Here is a 27,653-nt window from a genome sequence, read left to right as displayed (position 1 = left end):
GGCATGCGGGATCTAGTTCCCTGGCCACTGAACCACCAGGGAAATCTCAGTTTATACCTTGTGTTGCAGAAACCTCAAGCTCTTACATTTCTGCCTTCATACTTGCTAGTCCCTCTGTCTGGAATACCCTCCAGCATTCTGTAAACAAATACCTCATAAAAATCTGAGACATTAATACCTCCACCTGTTGAACCTAACTTATTTGCTTCTGTTAGGAAATCTTTTTCTGTTGTAAGTTAAAAACAAATTCCTACTCAAATTATTCAAACTCTAAAGATACATTGGTGCACAGAAAAGTTCAGAGGTAGGTCAAGCTTCAGGTAGGTCTTTATCAGGTCTCTGGCTCATTTTTTCCAGCAATATTTTCTCCATCCTGCCCTCTTCTGTGTGATGGGTTTTGGTCTCTATTTGACTTCTCTAGTGGTGGCTGTGATGGTTAATTTTTAAAAAAACTTAAAAAAAAGTCTTTACTTGTTACAATATTGCTTGTTTTTTGGATGCAAGACATGTGGGGTCTTATTGGTTCCCCAGCCAGGGATCAAACCCACACCTCCTATATTGGAAGGTGATGTCTTAACCAGGGAAGTCCCTGTGATGGTTAATTTTATATGTTAACTTGATGGGCTAAATTATGCCCAGATAGCTGGTAAAACATTTCTGGGTGTGACTGTGAGGGTGTTTCTGGAAGAGATTAGCATTTCAATTGGTAGGCTAAGTAAAGAAGGGCAATGTGGGTGGGCATCTTACAATCTGTTGAAGCCTGAATAGAACAGAAAGACGGAAGGATGAATTTGCTCCTCTGCTTGAGCTGAGACATCCATTTTCTCTTGCCCAGGACACTGGACATTGGTGCTCCTGGCTCTTGGGCTTCTAGACTTGGACTGAATCATACCATTGACTTTCCTGATTCTCTAGCTTGCAGATGGCAGATCATGGGACTTCTCAAGCCCACGTAACTGCAAACCAATCCCTGTAATAAGTCTCTTCTTCTATATATCTCAACATATCCTATTGGTTCTTTTTCTTTGGAGAACACTAATATAGTGGCTAAGAAAAAATTCTGCCACAACTCTAGGCACCACACTGTTCAGAAGGCAAAAGGTTATCTCATCTTCATGCTTCACCTTTATTAGACAAATGGGGTAGATCTTTAATAATCAGAAGGTAGGCAGTATAGTCGGAGAAGGCAATGGCAAGCCACTCCAGTACTCTTGCCTAGAAAATCCCATGGATGGAGGAGCCTGGTGGGCTGCAGTCCACGGGGTCGCTAAGGGTCAGACAGGACTGAGTGACTTCGCTTTCACTTTTCACTTTCACACATTGGAGAAGGAAATGGCAACCCACTCCAGTGTTCTTGCCTGGAGAATCCCGGGGATGAGGGAGCCTGGTGGGCTTCCGTCTATGGGGTCGCACAGAGTCAGACACGACTGAAGTGACTTAGCAGCAGCAGGCAGTATAGTGACTCAGTGTGAAGGTTCTAAAGTTGGACTCCACCACTCATTAACTGTGTGACCTTGGGAAAGTTAACCTCTTCGCCAGTTTCTGTACAATAGGGATTATAATAGTAACTACCTCATAGGAAGGACTGATGCTGAAGCTGAAACTCCAATACTTTGGCCACCTGATGCGAAGAACGAACTCATTGGAAAAGACCCTGATGCTGGGAAAGATTAAAGGCAGGAGAAGGGGTCGACAGAGGATGAGATGGTTGGATGGCATCACTGATGCAATGGACATGAGTTTGAGTAAGCTCCGGGAGCTGGTGATGGATAGGGAAGCCTGGCGTGCTGCAGTCCATGGGGTTGCAAAGAGTTGGGCTGAACGACTGAACTGAACTGAACATAGGGTTGTTGTGGGAACAAGCTTGAAAAGCACTTAGCAGATTGCCTGGCAACTAGTAAGTGCACCGTGTTAGCTACTGTTGCCAGTATATTTCCTCAGAAACATCTCCCTTTATACGCTAATCTTCAGGGATTCTTCTGGACGACACAGAGTACTCCCAGCATTTGTTGACTTTATAACCATGCATTCAACTAACATTAAATGAGGACCTTTTAGGTTCTGGGGGATGAACAAAACAGACAAAATCCTTGTGGAGATCATGCTGCAGTGAAAGGTAGGGGGTGGGAGAGACAATAAATGTAATATTTCATGTTGTGATAACTGCTACAGAGAAAAATTCACTAAGAAAGGGTGTGCGGAAGTGCAGAGGAGTGGAGTGCTGCTATTTTAAATGTGGGTCATTTCCTCGGGCTTCCCTAAGGAAGTGACATTTGAGCAGAGACCTGAAGGAGGATCCATCCATGCCAGTATCTGGGAAAAGAGCATCTGAGGCAGACACAAGAGCCAGTGCAAAGGACCTAAGGTTAGCAGAATGTTTGGCATGGCCAGAGAACAAGATGGAGGCCAGTGTGGCTGGAATAGAGTGAGATGAGGTGAGAGGAATACAATAGGGGATAAGGCCTGAAGAGTAGGAGGAGGCAGATCACACAGGATTTTATAGGCCATGATCATAATCCTCAGTGCCGGAAGGACACCAGGAGGGAAGATGATGTCGCCAGCACAGAGAAGTTTTATAATTGAGGCCGTGAACAGGAAGGGGTGAGTGCTTCAATTTTCCTGGTGGGGGCTGGTCAGAGAAGACCTCTCAGAGGAGGTCACCCATGAGTTGAGTGTTGAACAGGAGGCATCCAGGCAGAAGGGAAAGAGCAATTCAAGTAGAGAATGTGCTATATCAGAGAGAGCTAAGAGACTGTAGTCTAGTCAAATAAACATGGTAAGGCTAGTACACAGAGAGGGAGGTGAGGCATGAGGGGGCAGCCAGAAACAGAGCAGAGGAGATTGGCAGGGACCAGATTCATTAACTGGTTTTTGATTGACTCATTCATTCCCTCAAGTGTTTTTTGAACACTGGGTTTATGCACTAGATCTAGTGACACAGTGATATACACAACAGTCTAAGATTCCTGACCTCATGGAACTTACCTTCCAGTGCAGAACATGGGCAAAACCATGTAAACTGATCAATAAATGACAAGACTAAGAAATGCCATGAAAGACATGAACAAGAGGCCTGGTTTGGCAAACTAGAGAACATCTTTAAGGTGACTGTTCAGGGAAGATCCTTCTGAGGTTTTTTTTCCAAACTTATTTTTGGGGGGGCTGCACTGGGTCTTAGTCGCTGCATGGGGGATCTTTTGGTGGCAGCATGCGGGAGTTAGTTCCCTGACTAGGGATCAAACTCAGGTCCCTTGCATTGGGAGCACAGAGTCTTAGCCACTGGACCAACAGGGAACTCCCAGGAGGTGATATTTAAGCAGAGACTTGAAGCATAAGAAGAAACCAGAAGTTAGAAGGGGTGGGGGAAGAACACTCTTGGCCTTGGGCTCAGCTGTCTCCATCTCTCTAATTTGATTTCTCTTCCTTCTGAAGCAAGAAACAGAGGTCATTAAACAACACAAGTGTAGCTTTAACTGCTGGTCTGGCAGAATCAGGCAGGATTCATTTCAAACTCTGCTCTGTGCTCAGGATTCCAGTCTCTTAGGCAGGTTCTGGGAGAAGTGATGTGAAAAATCAGTTCAGTCGCTCAGTTGTGTCTAACTCTTTGCAACCCCATGGACTGTAGCACGCTAGGCTTCCCTGTCCATCACCAATTCCCAGAGCCTACTCAAACTCACATCCATCCCATTGGTGATGCCATCCAACCATCTCATCCTCTGTCGTCCCCTTCTCCTCCTGCCTTCAATCTTTCCCAGCATCAGAGTCTTTTCCAATGAGTGGGTCCTTCACATCAGGTGGCCAAAGTATTGGAGCTTCAGCATCAGTCCTTCCAATGAATATTCAGGACTAATTTCCTTTGGGATGGACTGGTTAGATCTCCTTGCAGTCCAAGAGACGCTCAAGGATCTTCTCCAACACCACAGTTCAAAAGCATTAATTCTTTGGCGTTCAGTTCAGTTCAGTCGCTCAGTCGTGTCCGACTCTTAGTGACCCCATGAACCACAGCACGCCAGGCCTCCCTGTCCATCACCAACTCCCGGAGTTCACTCAAACTCATGTCCATCGAGTCGGTGATGCCATCCAGCCATCTCATTCTCTGTCGTCCCCGTCTCCTCCTATCCTCAATCGCTCCCAGCATCAGAGTCTTTTCCAGTGAGTCAACTCGTCGCATGAGGTGGCCAAAGTATTGGAGTTTCAGCTTTAGCATAAGTCCTTCCAATGAACACCCAGGATTGATCTCCTTTAGAATGGACTGGTTGGATCTCCTTGCAGTCCAAGGGACTCTCAAGAGTCTTCTCCAGCACCACAGCTCAAAAGCATCAATTCTTCGGCGATCAGCTTTCTTCACAGTCCAACTCTCACATCCATACACGACCACGGGAAAAACCATAGCCTTGACTAGACAGACCTTGGTTGGCAAAGTAATGTCTCTGCTTTTTAATATGCTATCTAGGTTGGTCATAACTTTCCTTCCAAGGAGCAAGCATCTTTTAATTTCATGGCTGCAATCAGCATCTGCAGTGATTTTGGAGCCCAAAAAATAAAGTCTGACATGGTTTCCACTGTTACTCCATCTATTTCCCAAGAAGTGATGGGACCAGATGCCATGATCTTTGTTTTCTGAATGTTGAGCTTCAAGCCAACCTTTTCACTCTCCTCTTTCACTTTCATCAAGAGGCCTTTGAGTTCCTCTTCACTTTCTGCCATAAGGGTGGTGTCATCTGCATATCTGAGGTTATTGATATTTCTCCCGGCAATCTTGATTCCAGCTTGTGCTTCTTCCAGCCCAGCGTTCCTCATGATGTACTCTGCATATAAGTTAAATAAGCAGGGTGACAATATACAACCTTGACACACTCCGTTTCCTATTTGGAACCAGTCTGTTGTTCCATGTCCAGTTCTAACTGTTGCTTCCTGACCTGCATACAGGTTTCTCAAGAGGCAGGTCAGGTGGTCTGGTATTCCCATCTCTTTCAGAATTTTCCACAGTTTATTGTGATCCACACAGTCAAAGGCTTTGGTATAGTCAATGAAGCAGAAATAGATGTTTTTCTGGAACTCTCTTGCTTTATCTATAATCCAGCGGATGTTGGCAATTTGATCTCTCGTTCCTCTGCCTTTTCTAAAACCTGCTTGAACATCTGGAAGTTCACGATTCACATACTGCTGAATCCTAGCTTGGAGAACTTTGAGCATGACTTTACTAGCGTGTGCGATGAGTGCAATTGTGCGGTAGTTTGAGCATTCTTTGGCATTGCCTTTCTTTGGGATTGGAATGAAGACTGACCTTTTCCAGTCCTGTGGCCACTGCTGAGTTTTCCAAATTTGCTGGCATATTGAGTGCAGCACTTTCACAGCATCATCTTTCAGGATTTGAAATAGCTCAACTGGAATTCCATCACCTCCACTAGCTTTGTTCGTCGTGATGCTCTCTAAGGCCCACTTGACTTCACATTCCAAGAGGTCTGGTTCCAGGTGAGTGATCACGCCATCGTGATTATCTTCATCGTGAACATCTTTCTTGTACAGTACTTCTGTGTATTCTTGCCACCTCTTCTTAATATCTTCTGCTTCTGTTAGGTCCATACCATTTCTGTCCTTTATCGAGCCCATCTTTGCATGAAATGTTCCCTTGATATCTCTAATTTTCTTGAAAAGATCTCTTGTTTTTCCTATTCTGTTGTTTTCCTCTATTTCTTTGCATTGATCGCTGGGGAAGGCTTTCTTATCTCTCCTTGCTATTCTTTGGAACTCTGCATTCAGATGCTTATATCTTTCCTTTCCTCCTTTACTTTTTGCTTCTCTTCTTTTCACAGCTATTTGTAAGGCCTCCTCAGACAGACATTTTGCTTTTTTGCATTTCTTTTCCATGGGGATGGTCTTGGTCCCTGTCTCCTGTACAGTGTCACGAACCTCCATCCAGAGTTCATCAGGCACTCTATCTATCAGATCTAGACCCTTAAATCTATTTCTTACTTCCACTATATAATCATAAGGGATTTGATTTAGGTCATATCTGAATGGTCTAGTGGTTTTCCCTACTTTCTTCAATTTAAGTCTGAATTTGGCAATAAGGAGTTCATGATCTGAGCCACAGTCAGCTCCTGGTCTTGTTTTTGCTAACTGTATACAGCTTCTCCATCTTTGGCTGCAAAGAATATAATCAATCTGATTTCGGTGTTGACCATCTGGTGATGTCCATGTGTAGAGTCTTCTCTTGTGTTGTTGGAAGAGGGTGTTTGCTTCTTTGGCGTTCAGCTTTCTTTATAGTCCAACTCTCACATCCATACATGACTACTGGAAAAACCATAGTTTTGACTAGACAGATCTTTGTTGGTAAAGTAATGTCCCTTTTAATATGCTGTCTAGGTTGGTCATAGCTCTTCTTTCAAAGAGCAAGTGTTTTTTAATTTCATGGCTGCAGTCACCATCAGCAGTGATTTTGGAGACCCCCAAAATAAAGTCTCTCACTGGGATGTGAAAAATACAATCACAGAATCATGAGTCGGACAATGCTTGGAGAATCTTATCTTCCCAGCCTTCAGGGAAGTCTACAGCTGAAGGGCTTACGGTCCTCCCATGCTCTGGGAACCCACCCGGCTGCTCCGTGGAGGTTGCACCACTGATTCAGGTGAGTTTTCGACAGGAGAAATATTCAGGGGGCAGGACAAACATCCAGATCGAGATCCAGTTATAACATTTCCTGCACCCTGGAAAGGGTAAGTTACTGAAATTTAACATTTTTTTTCAGGTGGAAGTGGCACCTCCTCCCGCCCCTCACGGCGGCGTCTCCGCCCAGTCCCAACCAACAGCGTGGACCCTTGGCCCTGTCCGCGCACCAGGCTGCCTTGAAAGTGAAAGGACCTGGCGTTCCTTCCTACTTCGTCTCTTCCGCATCCTCCCGGCACCGCCCACCGGCAACTTGTTTGCGCCCCTTCTCCAGGCTCCGCCCACCTCCAGCCCTCCTCCTGCCCCCCCGCGACCCATCGCCCTCCTTCCGGCTCCTCCTCAAGTGGCCACCTTCGGGTTCCCTCCTCCCGGTTTGGCTTCCGGGCCCGCCTCCTTCGGTCCCGCTTCAGTCTCTCCTCCCTTTAGGCTTTTCTTCAGCCCCCCACCTCCAACACCTTCCCCTAAGGGCCCCTACTTCCCCAAGCTCGCCCGGGCCTCCCTCCACTCTTGACCCCTCCTCTGGGTAGGCCCCGCCCCGCCCACTCCTCCTCTTTTTCATGCCCGGCCTTCCCGGATCTGCGAGGCCGCCACTGCCTTCCATACTTGTCTCGCGCGCCTCTCTTCTCGGCCTTAGCACCCTCTCGGCCCCGCCCCGCCTTACGCTCCGTACTGGTGTAAGAGAGCGTCTCTTCCCGCCCTAGCCCCGCCTCCTCAGGCTCCCACCGCAGGCCTGCCTCCCCGCTAGGCCCCGCCCCGACCCCTCCTTTCTCTTCTCCCCGCCGAAGCTCTGGACCTTTCCAAAGCTGGGTTGAGGGGGTGGGAACAGCAGCTGCGTCTCGGGAGCCAGGCTGTTAGGGCGGGGCTGCGGACGCCGCGCGAGCGTCGCCGGGCTCTGCTCTGGAGACTGAGGCGGGGGCAAGGGGTGGCTGGGCCCAGGCCGGAGCGGCGGGCGGGACCGAGCTGAGAGAAGCCGCTCCGGGCACCCCCACCGCCGCGCGCCTCAGTGGTCCGGGCTAAGGGAAGGACTCGCGGCTGCTGGGCTCGCACCGCTGTCAGTGCGGCTGGGTGCGCGAGCAGCGCGGGCGCAGGGCGGGCTGAGGTGAGAGAAGCCGAGGGGGCCACGGGGGCGACTCCCGCGCGTGTGCTCGGCTCCTCACGCTGCGGCCGGGGCCGCCTTCTTCCTCCCTCCCTCGCTCCCTCCCTTCCGCCCCCGAGTGCGGCGGCACCGCCTCCTTCCGCGCCGCGCGGCTTCCTCCAGACCTCTCAGCGCGGGTGAGTGGGGGCCGCGGGCGTCTCCTTCAAGGTGCGGGGAGGGGGTGCTCCTGGTTCCTTTTCGGTCACCCACCTCTTCGCGCGGGCCTCTGCCTATTTTTAGAAACTCTTTTTTCGGCCCTTCTGGGAGTCCCGGGAGCCGGAGTAACTCCCAGCCCCCTTCCCCCGCACCTTCCCCTCCATTCGGCCCCGCCGCCTTGGGTCGCCGGCCGGGCCCGCCCGCTTCCGCTCCCGGCCGCCCTGGCGTTCCCTGCCCGCCTCCTCTCCGCGGGCCCGGCCTGGGCTAGGAGTTGGCGGGGTGGGCCCGCGCCCGCTCGGAAGTTGGAGTCTTTTGTGCTCGCGTCCCGCCCCGCCCGCCGAGGGGAGGAGGGGGGACTGGAGGCCGCGCCGGGGAGGCCTCGGGCGGGCCCGGCCCCGGCTCCGGCCCAGACCTGGGGCATTTTCCGACTCTCCCTCCCGGGCTGGGTCTGCGGGATCCCCGAGGCGCGCAAAACTGGACCCGCTTGGCTTCCTAAGGACCTGAGCGCCTCCTCGGTCCCCGCCTCTCCCGGTCCTGGGCTCGTGGCACACCTTGGGCTTCTTAGAGGAACAACAGCAGGCCTTCGAGCTGGGGCCGCGCGCTGCACTTCACGCAGCCTTTTCCCGGCCGAGCCTCAGTTTGCCTTTCAGTGGACCGGGAGAAAGAAAGTCGCCTTGCAGGGTATTTTGTGGATTCAGGGAGGAAACCAATGTGTGAGAGAAGTGTTTAATACCAACAGGTAACATTTAACGGACTTGACGCAGGAACTTCGGCAGCTTGTTTCAGAGAATGCTTAAGAAGGCCTTCTGAGGTTGCCCCCATTTACAAAAACAGAAATCAAGCCTCCGAGAGGTTGAAGAATGTATTCCAAATCACAGTGTGTAGCCACCGAAGTGTAAAGCCGTAGTGCTGGTGTCTGTTATTTCTTAGTGTGAGCTTGTGTAATCTCTTAGTGCCGAACGGATTTTGAGTCACATCTTTAGATGAGAGACCTATCTCCGTCCTCCCTGGTTCACGGGCCAGTGTCCACTATGGATGAAATTCCATCCTGGATCTGTGCGAGGTCGGAGGGAAAGGAAGTTCTTACACATTTCTTGCTAATATTGCCCTTTAGAAGTGGATGGATACAGAGGACTCCAGATTTCCAGCACACTAAAGTTCCCTGGGGTTTTTGGCTCAAGGAAGGCGTCGGTCATTTAAAGCAGCGAGGTCCATCTTTTGTTTGTTTATGGCATGTTCCTCCAAATCTTGTCTATTCTATAGTGTTTAAAGGGAGGGGGAGCAGAAAGTGGCTCAAGTCAATTGCTTAGACTCTCCTGTTTTCAACTAGAGATTTATTTCTCTTATTTTCAGATTAGGCCCAGAAGGGTAAAAGTGGACTAAAATTAACTTTGGCAAGTGTTCTAGTTTTCCAGTGTGTTTGATGCCTGGTGTGTAAAAATCAGGCAGGGGTGTTCCTAGGCCAGGTCTTGAGTCTACTGATATTTGCTGTAGTTCTCTGGAGTCTGGAGGATCCCTTTTCCAAGACTGGATTTAAGAGTAGTGGTACATAGGACTGCCAAGGGGTCCTCTCTAGTCTTTTTTTCCTGCCTTTTCCCTCTTTCCCATTAACTGAACCTCGGAAAGAGGAAGTAAGTTGTCTAAATTCACAGACTGCTTTAGTGACAGAATCAGAACTAGGATTTCAGTCTTCTGACTCCCAGTCCAGTAATATTTTTATTTCTACCATAGTTTTCCACCTTTTGAAAGAACACTAAACTAGTTATTCAGGCCTTGAGACCCAGAATCCCGAGTGAAATGAAATCACCAGGAAGTTATTTAGTCCCAACATTAAAAGGAGGCCAGGTTTTGTGCGCTGCAAAACACATCATGCAATATTTGTCCTTTTGTGACTGACAAAGCAGGGACTCTCATAAGTTACCACTTTTGTTACATAGTACTTTCTGTTTTATAGTTCTCTTTTGTAACCATTATCTGATATCATTTCTCATCTAGTTCTGTAAGGTAGCTTTTAGGGTTTGGTTTCTATTTCCTTTTTTACAGCTCTAATTGGGAATTGAAACATAGCAAGGTTTAGGGCACTTGCCTCATTTCAGTTCAGTTCATTTCAGTCCCTCAGTCATGTCCGACTCTTTGCGACCCCATGAATCACAGCACGCCAGGCCTCCCTGTCCATCACCAACTCCCGGAGTTCACTCAGACTCATATCCATCGAGTCAGTGATGCCATCCAGCCATCTCATTCTCTGTTGAACCCTTCTCCTGCCCCCAATCCCTCCCAGCATCAGAGTCTTTTCCAGTGAGTCAACTCTTCGCATGAGGTGGCCAAAGTATTGGAGTTTCAGCTTTAGCCTAACCAAATCAACAAGTGGAGAGGACAGGACATCTCTCCTGGGCAAAGGATTTGATTTGCTGTGGCACCATGAACTTGGCCACTCATTGTGATTCTTTGAGCCTCAGTTTCTTTGTAAACCCTCACAGGGTTGTGTGGGGCCTATGAGAAATGGCTGTGAAAGTGCCTTGTGGCAGTAGGCTAATATTTATTAAGTACTTTCCACGTACTAGTCAGTGGATTAAGGACTTTGTGTGGAGTATCTCATTTAGTTCTCAAGAGCTACTGTGTGAATTAGGTACTATTATTAAACCTGTTTTGCAGAAGAAACAGTTTATATGACATGCTCAGGGTCATGTAATTGATAAGTGCAGACAATATAATTTTAAAGCTGGTATGCTTTTTTTTGGTAAAGGTACACATAAGATAAAATTTTACCATTTCAACCATTTTTACATGTACAGTTCTATGGCATTAAATATATTTACATTGTTGTGTAGCTATCACCATCTGTGTCTAGAACTTTTTCATCTTCTTCAACTGAAACTACATATAAACACTTATTTCCCATTCCTTTCTCCCTCCTAGCAACTATTATTCTATTTTCTGTCTCTGAATTTGACTACTCTTGGTACTTCATATAAATGGAATCATGCAATATTTGTCCTTTTGTGACTGGCAAAGCAGGCACTCTTAGTGCCTCCCTTAAGCCCTGAGTGCTTTGTAAATGCAAAATGATGATTAGGCCTCATCTGCAGTAGGGTGTCGGAGAAGGCAGTGGCACCCCACTCCAGTACTCTTGCCTGGAAAATCCCATGGATGGTGGAGCCTGGTAGGCTGCAGCCCATGGGATCGCTAAGAGTCGGACATGACTGAGCGACTTCCCTTTCACTTTTCACTTTGATGCATTGGAGAAGGAAATGGCACCCCACTCCAGTGTTCTTGCCTGGAGAATCCCAGGGACGAGGGAGTCTGGTGGGCTTCCGTCTATGGGGTCACACAGAATTGGACACCATTGAAGCAATTTAGCAGCAGCAGTAGGGTGTGGCTTGCAGTTCCCCAACAAGAACCCAGGCCTGCTTGTACCCCTTTGGTTAAGCTTCTCTATCCCCTTCCCCCAACTCTGCAGATTAAAGTTCCTTATCACTGAAGCCTTTTTTTTTTGCAGATTTCTGCTTGCCCCTTCTGTATCTTCCAAAGGGAACTCCTGCTTTTGAAATAGAACCCAGGGGACTTCCCAGCGTCTCCTTGTTTGCATCTTCCTTTCTGGCCATCCTGGGTTTGGGCATATGGGGCTGCAGTGATCAAAGATAGCAGTGCTATGACAGCAGCTCAGATCAGAACTACTCAGGATGATTAAATAGATTACCTTTATGAAATGCTCTCTCTCCGTGCCCTCCTCTTTCCATAAAGGCACACAAGAGGGATTAGTTTTTGGGTTTCTAGAGGGTATTTATGGATCCTCCTTGCTTGCAGGTGGTTAAGATGGAATTAAATGCTGCATTTAGTCTTCCAAAATTCCCTTTGGTTTGACTGCTTCTGTGTCTGTGTGTGCTTTGGGGGGTGTGGTGGTAGCATGTGGTGTTTATGTTTGTGAAGTGTAGTTGGAATTTTGTCTTGAAGCCAACAGAGGGTTGGGTTGGGAGGTGTTCCAAAGATGGATAATAGGGCAACAAAAACAGATTTGATCATGTTGTACTTGCCTTAAAAATCTGATGGCCTAATATTGCTTACATATTAAAGCCCAAACCCCTGAGTATGATAATATTAAGTCAGAAAGTACTGAACTGTTTATTGGAGAGAATCTTACAGTTGAGGGACTTAAAGTCATAGACCAGCTGGCCTCCCAGCCAACATTTGAATAGGTTACCTGTTGAGATTCTGTTTCATTGGGAACCTCATTATTGGAAAGTTTTCCATTTACAGAAGTTATTAAGCATCTGCCACACACAGCACTAAGCTTGGGAATTTGGGTGTCTTGGGGAAGACAGGCAAAGAAACAGGCAGTGTGAGAAGTGTTGTGACAGGAACAAGCACCGTCAGATCATGGAGGAAGGAAACTAACCTATCCGTGAATGGTAAGGGTGGGAGTTCCTCGGAGAAATTGTTTAAGCCTAGACTTCAGAGAAAAGACTAAGCCAGGAGGAGAAATCTGGGGAGCTGAGGAGGAGACAGGTAAGACTGTTTTCAGTTCAGTTCAGTCACTCAGACGTGTCCAACTCTTTGCAACCCCATGGACTGCAGGATGCCAGGCTTCCCTGGCCATCACCAACTCCCAGAGCTTGCTCAGACTCATGTCCATCGAATCGGTTGATGCCATCCAACCATCTCATCCTCTGTCATCCCCTACTCCTGCCTTCAATCTTTCCCAGCATCAGGGTCTTTTCTAATGAATCAGTTCTTTGAATCAGATGGTCGAAGTAGTAGGAGCTTTAGCATCAGTCCTTCCAATGAGTATTTAGGACTGATCTCCTTGTAGTCCACGGGAATCTCAAGAGTTCTCCAACAGCACATTTTGAAAGCATCAATTCTTTGGTGCTCAGCTTTCTTTATGGTCCAGCTCTCACATCTGTACACGACTACTGGAAAAACCACAGCTTTGACTAGACGGACCTTTGTTGGCAAAGAAATGTCTCTGCTTTTTAATATGCTGTCTAGGTTGGTCGTAACTTTTCTTCCAAGGAGCAAGTGTCTTTTAATTTCATGTCTGTAGTCACCATCTTCAGTGATTTTGGGGCCCAAGAAAATAAAGTCTTGTTTCCATTGTTTCTGCATATATTTGCCATGATGTGATGGGACCGAATGCCATGATCCTTGTTTTTTTGAATGTTGAATTTTAAGCCAGTGTATCTTTTGGAGAAGTGTTTTCTTTCTTCCTTTCTCTTCCCTTCCCTCCCTTAGGCAGTGGTAGGGGTGTAGAGGTGGAGATAGGGTTTTCACATGAGTGACTGAAAACCTAGTTTTAATTCAATTTTAGCTTTATATATAAAATGTACAACTGGAGGGAGGAAGATGGCAGCGGTAATGTTAGCCTGCTGTCCTGCTGCTGCCCCCTTGGCACTGTGAGGACAATTTGAGACCCACGGTGGGGTGTAGTTCACAGACTCTCAGGACAAGAAAGAAAGGGCAGTGGGTCCGCTGGGAGTCTAGTCGTGGGCCTGCGGATGTCTGGTGTCCTCCCTGGCCACTCATTCAGTGCATGGGGTTGGCCAAGCCCCTTTCCTTCTTATTGCTTCGTGAAATCATCAGAGGGCTGAAGGGTGAGGCCCGGTGACAGAGACAATGTTCTTCTAGTGGGAATAACTGTCGAATAACCTGAGACAGGCATCTGCTCAAGTATTGTTAGTTATCTCTTCTGTTTTTGCAGCCCTTCCATTTTCCTCAGTCTTTCTGTCACTTCATAATGGCCTCCATGTGAATAAATGTGCTCTGCCTCTTGGGAGGAGGGGAGGAAGGATTGGATATTATCCCTAGGTTCTAGTCTGCGTCTCCAAGAAGCCATTCAAACTGTCTGCTTCTCCTGCTCTCTAGGTTGGGGTAGGGGTCAGGAGTTTGTGGTTGAATATTCAGATTTTGTTAGGCTCAGACACATGTATTTCGAGTGTTCCACTGACCGAAGTGCAAATCTGACTGTTCTCCCACCATGCCCAGTGCTGTTCCACTGGGGGAGCGGGGATAGGATTCAGTGGGCTTTTGATATTTGCCAAACTCATGTTAATTGTAATTATCTAATACCCCCTGGATCTCAGTCTTCCTGTCTGTAAAACCCGAGGGTTGGACTGGACAATCTTGGATCATACTTTTACCTCTCAACAGTCTGAATGTCTGGTTTTATGGGAGTAGTTTGAGAATTTATCTCTGAAAGGAGGAAGGGCTTTGTGAGAGTATTGAGAGTATCTCACGGGGTTAAATTCTGGGTTCATAGATATCTTTCAGTATATCAACAGATGGATATTGCTTTTTAGAGTGGACAAATTGCTGAAAAATTGCTTGTGAGATGAATTTACCAAATTATCTGTGTTCCACTATAAACTTGGAGCTGTTATCCCATGGGGCAAACTTGGATCCCATGACTAAAAAGTTATATTTGAAAATGTAGCAAGCTGTTTAAAATCATAGAATAAAAGAAAAGTTGAAAAAACACTAAGATTGCCAAACACAACTAGGACTGGAAAAACACTGGACCAGAAATTTGCATTTCCTTAGAGCTTTGGCTTTATGAGATAACGTCTGCTGAGTTTACCTGGCCCTTAAAATGCCATCTGTAGAGACTGAATAGTTCTGTTTATTTGTCAAGGTAAGAATCATTGCTTTATTCCAAGTAAGTATTCTCATTTAGAGTTGTTGGCCAGGTTTTTGCTTCTAGAGGCATTTATCTGATATTTAGCTATCTCCTGTTTGTTTGTTTTATGAAGGATTTCACTAAGCCTAGTTTAAGATAGTGTTTGCCTGGTTGATCTGTTTTGTCTAGTTTTCCTTTGCAATTCTTTGTGCTAGTGAAAGCAAATGCAGTAGTAGATTTAAAAGAATTGTGTCCATAACTCATTATTTCTCTAGGTCTGCTCTATGTCTGGGTTTCCTTTCTGGAAGGTATGCTCATGCTGCACTGAGAAGTCAAATGTTGTTCTCTGCTTAACACAGACCATATTAAAAGGCTTTGAGACTGTTCTTCCAGATAGCAGTAAGCTGGCTCTGAGAAATGGTGCTCTCAATGTAATAATGATAGCTGTGCCTGAATCAGTTGAACACAAGAATAACTTTTTTCATACCTTGAAGACTCATCCTAAATTGATTTTCACACCAATTAAAATTAACTTTACTAAAATTAGGGTCTTGGGTAGAGTTACCATGATAAGTAGGTTACCTAGCTGCTGTAGCAAGGTTATGTCAGCTGCTTTCCATCCCTAAGTCCAACTATTTGTTCCAGGAATTTGGAGTACCAACTATGAGTTCTTCCTGTGGGGAACATACAAACCAAACAGGACATGATTGCTGCCTTCAGATTACATTCAGATAAATACAGCAGGTCCTAGCTTATAACTTACCTCTGCTGCCTTGGCCTGGATGTTTTGGTTGAGGGTTCAAACTGAAAATAGCAGAATTGATGGATGTAGCTTTAGGCCCGGAGAAGGCAATGGCAAGCCACTCCAGTACTCTTGCCTAGAAAATCCCATGGATGGAGGAGCCTGGTGGGCTGCAGTCCGTGGGGTTGCTAAGGGTCGGACACGATTGAGTGACTTCACTTTCACTTTTCACTTTCATGCATTGAAGAAGGAAATGGCAACCCACTCCAGTGTTCTTGCTTGGAGAATCCCAGGGACGGGGGAGCCTGGTGGGCTGCCGTCTATGGGGTGGCACAGAGTCGGATGTGACTGAAGCGACTGAGCAGCAGCAGCATTGGGCCCAGAGGCCTATTTGACTATCTCGCTTTCAGCGTTTCAGTTTGTTTTTGACCTTCCCTCCCTCTCTTCCTTTCTTCCGCCTGTTATCTAGATTTTCTCCTCTGTTGCTGAGGTGTTTTTCAGCCAGTGTGTAAAGTCAAGAACCTTAGGGTAAGAGGCAACATTGTCCTCCAGATTTGGGGGTGCAGACGTCTGCCTAGTGTGTGCCCTATTCTCACATCAGTTCTTTGACGGTTTCCAGAGTTGATAATGTGTAGCTTCTTATTTAAGGATGAAGAAAATTAAGTTTCAGATTTAATTTTAAGTTTTATATGCAGTTTTAAAATAAGATAGCTCTCTGTTCTGCTTGCAAGTAGAATTGAGGTGTGGTTTCTGGCATTAGTTGTTTTTTGTTTTGATTTTGGCTGCATTGTGCAGCTTGTGGGATCTTAGTTCCCTAACCAGGTATTGAACCCAGGCCTTCAGCAGTAACAGTGAGGAGTCCTCACCACCACACTGTCAGGGAATTCCCATTTGATCCATGTTTGACTTGTTAATTATGACTAATCTGTGGTTTTTGAAACCCATTGCTACTGCCTCTGCCAGCCTTCTTTGAACACTTAGCAGCATGGAGCCCTACGAAATGGAGGAAACATTGAGCTTACCCTATCTTGAAGGGCTCTTCTTCATCTCTTGTCCTTTCCCTCAAAAAAGAAATGTTATTTGGTATGCTGTGTTTTGTTATGATTTCTTCCAAGAATTTAGCATTGCCCGTGAGGTCTGGAAGAAGAGGGAATATGCCTGTGTTCAGTCTCATAGTTTGGGGACAGTATTGAAATCAATTCACCAAACTGTATGGAGCTCACTGAGTGCCCCCCTTGGTGCTGTGAGGGATGTAAATGTGTAACAGTCTCTTGTCTTCAGGGAACCTATGGTCTCTGGGGAGATAAAATAATCATGAAGTTGTAGCTGATAAGACAGTTGGGTTTAGAAGACTAAGATCTTTTGTTTCCTGGGACTAATTAGGTCAGAAAAACTGGAATACATCATTGTCTCCTTTGTGAAACTTCATTTTCTCATCTATTGTTGTTCAGTTGCTAAGCCATGTCTAACTCTTTATGACCCCATAGACTGCTTCACACCAGGCTTCCCTGTCCTTCACTGTCTCCGGAATTTGCTCAAACTCAAGTTCATTGAGTTGGTGATGCTGTCCAACTATTTCATTCTCTGTTGCCCTCTTCTCTTCCTGCCCTCAATCTTTCCCCAGTATCAAGGTCTTTTCCAATGAGTCAGCTCTTTGCATCAGGTGGCCAAAGTATTCAGGATCAGTTGATGAATATTTAGGGTTGGTTTCTTTTAGGATTAACTGCTTTGATCTCCTTGCTGTCTGAGGGACTCCCAAGAGCCTTTTCTAGCACCACAATTCAGAAGCATTTATAAAATAGGGTTAATAATCTATATCTTGCTTTCCTCACAATGTATTGTGAGGAGCAGGTTAGATGTTACTAAAACTGCATTATAAAACCAGATAATACAGTTTATACATGAAGAACCCAAGTTGTTTGTCAGAGGTGATAGGTAAATAGCAGAGTTTTCTATAGAAGAGGAGATCTCTGGACTGGAGTGACCAGGAAGAGTGGTCTGGATCAGCCTTGGGTTGGGAGAAAGAATGCTGGAAGCATTTTAGACAGAGGCAGTGATGGAGCAAAGGACTGTGGGCAGAACTGTTAAGGGGAAACAGTGAGTGTTCTCCAACCACATAATTCAAGTCCATAGAGTTCAGCTTTAGTGGTTATTGACAAGTTTTCAGAGGCAAACCAGATCACACTTATCAGTTGTGCATGAGAAAATTCCTGTTGCTCCGTATCCTTGTCAACACGTAGCATTATCTGTCTTTTTCATTTTTTGTTATTCTGGTCGGTGTGTAGTTACACAAGTGAGTTGTAAGAACCACAGTATGAACTCTTAGCAGTACCATAAAGGGGTAAAGTGATAGGGAAGTTCAGAGGAGAGAGGGATTGCTTCATTTGTGGTGCCTAGGGAACATTATTGGAGAAGCGAGCGTTTATACTGGGCCTTGTAGGATAAAGATAGTGACCGTGTATTATCCAGGACCATCTTAAGTTCTAATATTCCTTCTGGTTGTGCTTATAATATGAAACACCAGTGTTTCTTTGTTTGGGCCAGATGTCCCAGATTACCCAGAAGCAGCACCCAGATACCTTTTCTCACACAGTGCTTCTCTCCTCTTCCCCTTTGTTTCCAGAAAGTATGGTCACAGGTGATTTAGGCTCTGGAGATGGAGAGAGGACACTGTGTGCAATGGGAGCGACTTGAGCAGAAATGGAGATGTGTGACTACTCATAGATCAAGTGGCATCCATATTCATGCTGTTGATCAGAGTGGGGAGGACATGTCCCATAATTTGGAGTGGGTGATACCCTCTCATAGTCTCCTAGAGCAGGTGGAAAAGGTAATAATATTCCTCAGCCAATTTGTATTTAAATTGATAGAAGGATTGGAATGAGCTCTTTGTCTATAATTTTATCATTTCAAGGAAGCAATTAATCCAGCAAACAGTCATACTTGAATTGAAGTATGTTGAAAGAGAGTTTGTCTTCTCTTAAAATATAGGGGGTAGGAAGAAGAGTGCGAAGACCTAAAGAGCTTAGTCTCTCAGCACTCATCTATTACTTGTATATTTGCTCAGGGAAAAATTGCCATTTCTTTGTCAGCCCTTATCCTGCCTGGTGCACCCTAGCTGGGTGTTTATTTTCTATAGTTTTACCAAATCACTTTGAAGGCTGGTGTGAACATTGATCATGTCCTAGAGCCTTTCTTCTTTGTTCTGTCAGCAGATATTAGGAAATGTACCATAAATTACCTGGTTTTGGGAAACAAGGTGGCCCTGCCTGTTCCAGAGAAGCATGTTAAACATTAGTCAGCTCCTGATTCTGTATTAGGTTCTCTGGTATTTGTCAGGAGACACCGGGGATTTTAGAGTTGCCAGTGGGTCATTGACCTGGTCTATCAAGGAGATGTGTCAAATACTTGATTTAAAATCTGGCCTGGGTTCTAGACCTAACTCTGCTGTTTATGTTAACAACAGCTGCCATGATTTGGGTGCCCATTGTATTGAGACACCATATTAGTACCTTGTGTTCGTACTATGTGCTGGACCCTTTGTGTGTATGTTACCTAGCTAATATAAATTTATATATAATCTTAGAGAATTCATATAAGATATTTACATATAAGATTTTAATATATTGTGTATAAATTTTAGATATAATATGTCTAAATATAAAAAATCATTCTCATCTCAACCCTGGAAGTAGGTGCTATTGTTCCTCATCATATAGGTAAGAAACTGAGACACCAGTAGGTTAAGAAATAAGCCCACAGCCATAGTGCTACTAAATGGAGTTGCCAGGATTTAAACCTAACCAAATCTTTATTTTTAATATGGAAAATTTCAAACATATGCCAAGTAGACAGAGTAGGTTAATGAAGCATGTTGTACCTATTATTCAGCTTCGGGAGTTATCTATTCATGGTCAGTATTTCTACTTTTCCTCATCCTGTGCTTTGAAATTTTGCTATCATATTTTGTCCTTAAGTATTTCACAATGTATTCCTTTTTAAAAATTTTTTGAACTTTTTTTTATTGTGGTAAAAAATATATACAATATAAAAGTTACCACTTTAGCCATACAGTGCAGTGGCATTCTGTATGTTCATATCATAGTGCAGCCATCATCACTCCAGATACTTATAAGTTCACTTTTCCCCCTTTATTATTTTTTTAAATATTTTATTTATGTATCTTTGGCTGTGCTGGGTGTTTATTACTGCACAGGCTTTTCTCTAGTTGCAAAGAGCAGGGGCAACTTTCCAATTGTAGCACACGGGCTTCTCATTGTGGTGGCTTCTCTTGTTGCAGGGCATGGACTCTAGGGCACAGGCTCAATAGTTGTGATGCATGGACTTAGTTGCCCTGTAGCATGTGGGATCTTCCCTGATCAGGGATCGAACTCATACCTCCTGCATTGGCAAGTGTATTCTCTACCACTGAGCCACCTGGGAAGCCCTCCCCCCTTTATTTGATGAAGAAACTGGATTGTTTTTCCTGTAGAAATTTTGCTGATTGCCTTATCTGTGGTGTGTTTAATATGTCTCTATACTCTGTATTTCCTGTAAATTGGTGGTTGTATCTAGAGGGCAGTATCTCTTAGAATCCGCATAGCAGCCGTACAAAAATAGACTGAGAAAGGTTGGGTAGTTTGCCCAAGGCCTCACAGCAGCCTTGGATTTCAACAGACCTTCTTGTCTTCAAAGCCTCTGCTCTTTCCTTTTCACCGTTCACCCATTCTGTGACCTTGAGCAAATCATTTTCAGTCCTCTGAGCCTTAGTTTCTTTGTGTGCACTGAGGGCCCTTCCAGGAGTAGCATTCTATGTTCCTGTGACCATTTTAGTGCCCACCATTTGACATTATGATACTGGATGCTGTGGGTGATATTCCTATGAATAACCTTGTTTTCAAGGAGCACATAGTCAACTAGGGACTGAGCACCATAACCTGTTTCAGACATAGAGCCAGTTTTGGCCATTGTGGGGCTATAGGATCATTAATCCCCCTTAGGATTCCTAATTAACTTCCCTGCATCCTGTCTTGCCCTTTTCTAAGCCATGTTTGTCTCTGCCGCCAGGTGCCTTTTCCTAAAAACCATTTTTGTTGTGTTCTCCCTGCTCATAAATCCAGCTTGAGGGATCTGATAAATAAGAAACAAAGTTTTTCCAGCAATAAACCTTCCCTCCTCGGATTGAGTTACTATTTCAAGGGCAGTTAGTCTTTTTTCTTTTCTGTTTGGCAAAGGTGTGTTATTGCTTTTATGGAAATAGAATCTGGAGATGATAGAATAATGATGGAGTGAAGCTTGGGGAATGCCATCTTGATTCAGAGGAGAGCATACATTTAGCATTGTACTGTTTACTTCCAAGGACACCTGACTGTAATGGGGCAATAGTGCTATTTTGCAAAGAAAAGGAACTTTTAGTTGTGGAGTCCAGAGAGAAGTCTTAAAGGTATCCTCTTGAGATACTTTCATCTCATTGCTGAACCTTCATTTTATTGGCTAACCACGTTTTTAAATGAATGTCGTATATAGGAGTGGAGTCCAGCAGAGCAGTATTTTGGGTCTGTAGTAATTTGGGTGGCAGACAGGTGGAACAGGAGTCCAGTTTGATGTACAGCTAATATAGGTAGTAAAGTCAAATTTCAGGAGAAGTATAGTTTAGGGCATTTGTATCATTGGAGTGTCTTGAATATAATAGTTACCCAGGCAAGTTTGGCCTTGGAATACAGAATGAAGCAGGGCAAAGGCTAATAAAGAGTTTTGGCAAGAGAATGTACTGGTCATAGCAAATACCCTCTTCCAATAACACAAGAGAAGACTGCACATGGACATCACCAGATGGTCAATACCCAAATCAGATTGATTATATTCTTTGCAGCCAAAGATGGAGAAGTTCCATACAGTCAGCAAAAACAACAGTGGGAGCTGACTGTGGCACAGATCATGAACTCCTTGTTGCCAAATTCAAACTTAAATTGAAGAAAGTTGGGAAAACCACTAGACCATTCAGGTATGACCTAAATAAATCAAATCCCTTATGATTATACAGTGGAAGTGACAAATATATTCCAGGGATTAGATCTGATAGAGTGCCTGAAGAACTATGGACAGAGGTTCGTGACCTTGTACAGGAGGGAGTGATCAAGACCATCCCCAAGGAAAAAAAATGTAAAAAGGAAAATGGTTGTCTGAGGAGGCCTTACAAATAGCTGTGAACAGGAGAGAATCGAAAGGCAAAGGAGAAAAGGAAAGATAGGCCTATTTGTATGCAGAGTTCCAGAGAATAGCAAGGAGAGGTAAGAAAGCCTTCCTCAGTGATCAATGCAAAGAAATAGAGGAAAACAACAGAATGGCAAGAACTAGAGATCTCTTCAAGAAAATTAGAGATACCAAGGGCAAAGATGGGCTCAATAAAGGACAGAAATGGTATGGACGTAACAGAAGCAGAAGATATTAAGAAGAGGTGGCAAGAATACACAGAAGAACTATACAAAAAAGATCTTCATGACCCAGATAATCACGATGGTGTGATCACCAGCCTAGAGCCAGACACCTGGAATGCCTAGTCAAGTTGGTCTTAGGAAGCATCATTATGAACAGAGCTAGTGGAGGTGATAGAATTCCAGTTGAGCTGTTTCAAATCCAAAAAGATGATGCTGTGAAAGTGCTGCACTCAAAATGCCAGCAAATTTGGAAAACTCAGCAGTGGCCACAGGACTGGAAAATGTCAGTTTTCATTCCAATCCCGAAGAAGGGCAATGCCAAAGAATCCTCAAACTGCTGCACAGTTGCACTCGTCTCATACACTAGTAAAGTAATGCTCAAAATTCTCCAAGTAGTCTTCAACAGTACGTGAACAAGATGTTCAAGCTGGATTTAGAAAAGGCAGAGAAACCAGAGATCAAATTGCCAACATCCACTGGATCATCGAAAAAGCAAGAGAGTTCCAGAAAATAACATCTACTTCTGCTTTATTGACTATGCCAAAGCCTTTGACTGTGTGGATCACCACAAACTGTGGAAAATTCTTCAAGAGAAGGAAATACCAGACCACCTGACCTGCCTCTTGAGAAATCTGTATGCAGGTCAAGAAGCATCAGTTAGGACTGGATGTGGAACAACAGACTCGTTCCTAACAGGGAAAGGAGTATGTCAAGACTGTATATTGTCACCCTGCTCATTTAACTTATATGCAGAGTACATCGTGAGAAACGCTGGGCTGGAAGAAGCACAAGCTGGAATCAAGATTGCCGGGAGAAATATCAATAACCTCAGATATGCAGATGACACCACCCTTATGGCAGAAAGTGAAGAAGAACTAAAGAGCCTCTTCATGAAAGTGAAAGAGGAGAGTGAAAAAGTTGGCTTAAAGCTCAACATTCAGAAAACAAAGTTCATGGCATCTGGTCCCATCACTTCATGGCAAATAGATGGGGAAACAATGGAAATAGCAACAGACTTTATTTTGGGGGGCTCCAAAATCACTGCAGATGGTGATTGCAGCCATGAAATTAAAAGACGCTTACTCTTTGGAAGAAAAGTTATGACCAACCTAGATAGCATATTAAAAAGCAGAGACGTTCCTTTGCCAACAAAAGTCCGTCTAGTCAAGGCTATGGTTTTTCCAGTGGTCATGTATAGATATGAGAGTTGGACTACAAAGAAAACTGAGCGCCAAAGAATTGATGCTTTTGAACTGTGGTGTTGAAGAAGATTCTTGAAATCGGTCCTGAATATTCATTGGAAGAACTGAAGTTTAAGCTGAAGCTCCAATTCTTTGGTTACCTGATGCAAAGAACTGACTCATTTGAAAAGATCCTGATGCTGGGAAAGATTGAGGGCAGGAGGAGAAGGGGACAACAGAGGATGAGATGGTTGAATGGCATCACCAACTCAGTGAACTTGAGTTTGAGTAAACTCTGGGAGTTAGTGATGGACAGGGTGGCCTGGCGTGCTGCAGTCCATGGGTTCGCAAAGAGTCGGACGCGACTGAACTGAACTGAATATATTTTTTAAGTCTTTAAAGAAAATACTTTGACAGTAGATCAAGCCAGAGGAATAAGTGTTAGTTGCTCTGCTGCTGCTAAGTTGCTTCAGTCGTGTCCAACTCTGTGTGACCCCATAGACGGCAGCCCACCAGGCTCTGCCGTCCCTGGAATTCTCCAGGCAAGAATACTGGAGTGTGTTGCCATTTCTTTCTCCAGTGCATGAAAGTGAAAAGTGAAAGTGAAGTCGCTCAGTCAGTCATGTCCGACTCTTTGCGACCCCATGGACTGCAGTCCACCAGGCTCCTCCGTCCATGGGATTCTCCAGGCAAGAGTACTGCAGTGGGGTGCCATTGTCTTCTCCTATATTAAATCCAAATTTGTCTGCACTCCCCAAGGAGGCGGATGGGCGCACGGGGCTGCTGCTGGTACCAAAGCTCTGGTTCCTCTTGGAGTCCAGTCAAAGGAAGTCCACTCTGGGTCCCTTCATGGTCGCCATAAGTGTCAACTAAAAAAGATGTACAGCTTGAGAGCTGTAAGTTTTATCTGCAGCCCGGGAGGCAGCATCTCAGACAGCTTTGTCATGTCCAACTCTTTGGGACCCCGTGGACTGTAGCCCACCAGGCTCCTCTGTCCATTAAATTTTCCAGGCAAGAATACTGGGAGCGGGTAGCCATTTCTTCTCCAGGGGATCTTTGCAACCCAGGGATTGCACTCTGGTCTCCTGCATTGCGAGCGGATTATTTTCTGTCTGATCCACCAGGGACTCCCAAGCCAGAGGAGAAGGCTCTGAAGTCATGAATTGTAAAGCTCAGGATCCAAGTGATTAGGACCCTGGATAACTCCTTGGAAAAAGAGAGGACTCTTAAGTCTTTTCTGTTCTAGATCTTTTCAAAGGATCTTACCTTTTGGATCAGAGTTTGCAGACTGGCAGCATCTTAGATTGTGTCTAGCCTATAGTGTCCAACTCTCACATCCATACATGACCACTGGAAAAACCATAGCCTTGACTAGACAGACCTTTGTTGGCAAAGTAACGTCTCTGCTTTTTAATACGCTATCTAGGTTGGCCATAACTTTCCTTCCAAGGAGTAAGCATCTTTTAATTTCATGGCTGCAGTCACCATCTGCAGTGATTTTGGAGCCCCCCCAAAAAAGTGTGACACTGTTTTCACTGTTTCCCCATCTATTTGCCATGAAGTGATGGGACCGGATGCCATGATCTTACTTTTCTGAATGTTGAGCTTTAAGCCAAATTTTTCACTCCTCTTCACTTTCATGAAGAGGCTCTTTAGTTCTTCTTCACTTTCTGCCATAAGGGTGGTGTCATCTGCATATCTGAGGTTATTGATATTTCTCCCGGCAATCTTGATTCCAGCTTGTGCTTCCTCCAGCCCAGCGTTTCTCATGATGTACTCTGCATATAAGTTAAATAAGCAGGGTGACAATATACAGCCTTGACGTAGTCCTTTTTCTATTTGGAACCAGTCTGTTGTTCCATGTCTAGTTCTAACTGTTGCTTCCTGACCTGCATATAGGTTTCTCAAGAGGCAGGTCAGGTGGTCTGATATTTCCATCTCTTGAAGAATTTTCCACAGTTTGTGGTGATCCACACAGTCAAAGGCTTTGGCGTATTCAATAAAGCAGAAATAGATGTTTTTCTGGAACTCTCTTGCTTTTTCGATAATCCAGTGGATGTTGGCAATTTGATCTCTGGTTCCTCTGCCTTTTCTAAAACCAGCTTGAACATCTGGAAGTTCATGGCTCACGTATTGCTGAAGCCTGGCTTGGAGAATTTTGATCATTACTTTACTAGCGTGTGAGATGAGTGCAATTGTGCGGTAGTTTGGTTTTTCCAGTGGTCATGTATGGATGTGAGAGTTGGACTGTGAAGAAAACTGAGCACTGAAGAATTGATGCTTTTGAACTGTGGTGCTGGAGAAGACTCTTGAGAGTCCCTTGGACTGCAAGGAGATCCAACCAGTCCATCCATCCTAAAGGAGATCTGTCCTGGGTGTTCATTGGAAGGACTGATGCTGAAGCTGAAACTCCAATACTTTGACCACCTCATGCGTAGAGTTGACTCATTGGAAAAGACCCTGATCCTGGGAGGGATTGGGGGCAGGAGGAGAAGGGGATGACAGAGGATGAGATGGTTGGATGGCATCACCGACTCGATGGACATGAGTTTGGGTAAACTCTGGGAGTTGGTGATGGACAGGGAAGCCTGGCATGCTTCGATTCATGGGGTTGCAAAGAGTCGGACACAACAGAGCGACTGAACTGAACTGAGCCTATAGTGTACTTACTATGAGTTGGAACCCCGCCTAGGGGTATTAGGGCTTTCAGTGGAGATACTGTGTATGAGATCAGAGGCCCTGGCATGTGACTCGTTTCTCCTGAAGAGGGAGTAGGACTTTTGAGGAAGTAGCAGGGGCTAGACCCAGATGCTGACCATGAGCATTTTACTGTTTACAGGAGTGGTAAGAGTCCTCAGCTATTCTACAAGGCTTCACTCCCTGAGTCTTCCACCAGGGGCTTCTTATATCATAATTGGTCACATACCATTTTGGCAGAATGCTTGAGTTTATAGAATGATGTTCATCATTTCTCTCTCCCTCATTCCATATTCTGCTTCCTTATTGGCTGTCTCTCTTAGGTAGAGAATATTTATTCTCAAGTTTGTCAAAACCCACACCATTTCCTGTTGTTTCTTTGCTACCCAAGCCCAGTGCCGGTTGCCATTTATCATCAGGCTAGCACTTTTTTCTTTGAAACACTTGGTCAGCTGTACTTATTTTTGCTACCTGCTTGGTCCCTCTGGGCCAACTCAACACTGGATGGAACTCTCTAATTTTGAAGGAACTTCACCCAGTTAAGGGACTAGGTGGATTATCTTCATTTTGCTAGTAACTTTTGGTCCCCCTGACGCCTAGAAAGTCTGTCTCTTGGGTTCTCTTAGGATTTCACAAGGACAGCAAACTCATCAAGGCTCAGTGACCCTTGTCCTTGTAATATTGGCTTTTTTTTTTTTTTGTATCTAACAACTCACAAGCGGGGATGAAATCTGCTGTCTCATGGAAGAAACCACAACATCTAAATACAAAGCACCAGTGTTTTACTTATGAATTAGTTCCTGGTCTTTCCACCGCCACCCCCTGCTAGCTTCAGTGAGAGCAGCTCCTCTGTGTTGAAAGCAGGTGACTTTCTGTGACTGTTCTTGCTGCCTGTTCCCTTTGGTTTCTTGTAATTACTGTAACATCATCATCCAATATGTGGAGCACTATGGTAATTTCCATGACAACTGATCATGATTTCCCAGATAAAGGGAGGAAGCTAATAAGTGTTAGGAACTTGAAAAGGGTATTGGGCTAAGTTTTTATGATGCTAGTAGAATTTGGAACTGGAAAGAACTTTGAGCAGCAACTGCCTAATTAAATCTTCCCCTTTTATAGACAAGGAAACAGGTCTAGAGAAGTTAACTTGCCTTAAGGGGTCCCTCGGTTGTGGAATATACTTGAGATCCTCAGTGTAGTGTTTCTTTGTGCCTCCTGTTCTATATGGCTTCATCCCATTATATACCACTGGACCACGAGCTCCATGAAGGGAGGATCCACACCTATCTTGTTAATTAATGTTTTCCCAGACTATGAACAAAGCTAGTGGAGGTGATGGAATTCCAGTTGAGCTATTTCAAATCCTAAAAGATGATGCTGTGAAAGTGCTGCACTCAATATGCCAGCAAATTTGGAAAACTCAGCAGTGGCCACAGGCCTGGAAAAGTTCAGTTTTCATTCTAATCCCAAAGAAAGGCAATATCAAAGAATTCTCAAACTACCGCACAGTTGCACTCATCTCACATGCTAGTAAAGTCATGCTCAAAATTCTCCAAGCCAGACTTCAGCGATACATGAACCGTGAACTTCCAGATGTTCAAGCTGGTTTTAGAAAAAGCAGAGGAACCAGAGATCAAATTGTCAACATACGCAGGATCATGGAAAAAGCAAGAGAGTTCAAGAAAAACATCTATTTCTGCTTTATTGACAATGCAAAGCCTTTGACTGTGTGGGTCACCACAAACTGGAAAATTCTGAAAGAGATGGGAATACCAGACCACCTGACCTGCCTCTTGAGAAACCTGTATGCAGGTCAGGAAGCAACAGTTAGAACTGGACATGGAACAACAGACTGGTTCCAAATAGAAAAAGGACTACGTCAAGGCTGTACATTGTCACCCTGCTTATTTAACTTATATGCAGAGTACATCGTGAGAAACGCTGGGCTGGAGGAAGCACAAGCTGGAATCAAGATTGCTGGGAGAAATATCAATAACCTCAGATATGCAGATGACACCACCCT

General features: G+C 45.0%; 1 protein-coding gene across 5 annotated transcripts in view; it reads left to right on the top strand.

Moving 5' to 3' along the window:
• The first annotated feature begins 7,481 nt into the window (after positions 1 to 7,481).
• The window catches only part of RALY (RALY heterogeneous nuclear ribonucleoprotein), an 87,555-nt gene continuing 67,383 nt past the window's right edge, over positions 7,482 to 27,653 (top strand). The window contains exon 1 of one of the 5 annotated variants that reach the window (XM_055435849.2): positions 7,482 to 7,768. The gene's annotated coding sequence lies outside the window, so the exon portion shown is untranslated. Of the gene's footprint in view, positions 7,942 to 27,653 lie in introns of all 5 variants that reach the window. The other 4 variants (XM_055435833.2, XM_055435841.2, XM_055435826.2 and 1 more) reach the window with 4 other exon arrangements.

This window comes from Moschus berezovskii, chromosome 15 (assembly GCF_049115385.1).
Source record: "Moschus berezovskii isolate FMDL1 chromosome 15, NW_MosBer_1.0, whole genome shotgun sequence".
NCBI classification, from domain to species: Eukaryota; Metazoa; Chordata; class Mammalia; order Artiodactyla; family Moschidae; genus Moschus; species Moschus berezovskii.
The sequence above is the reverse complement of the archived record's forward strand: the minus strand, read 5'-3'. Positions and strand labels throughout refer to the sequence as shown.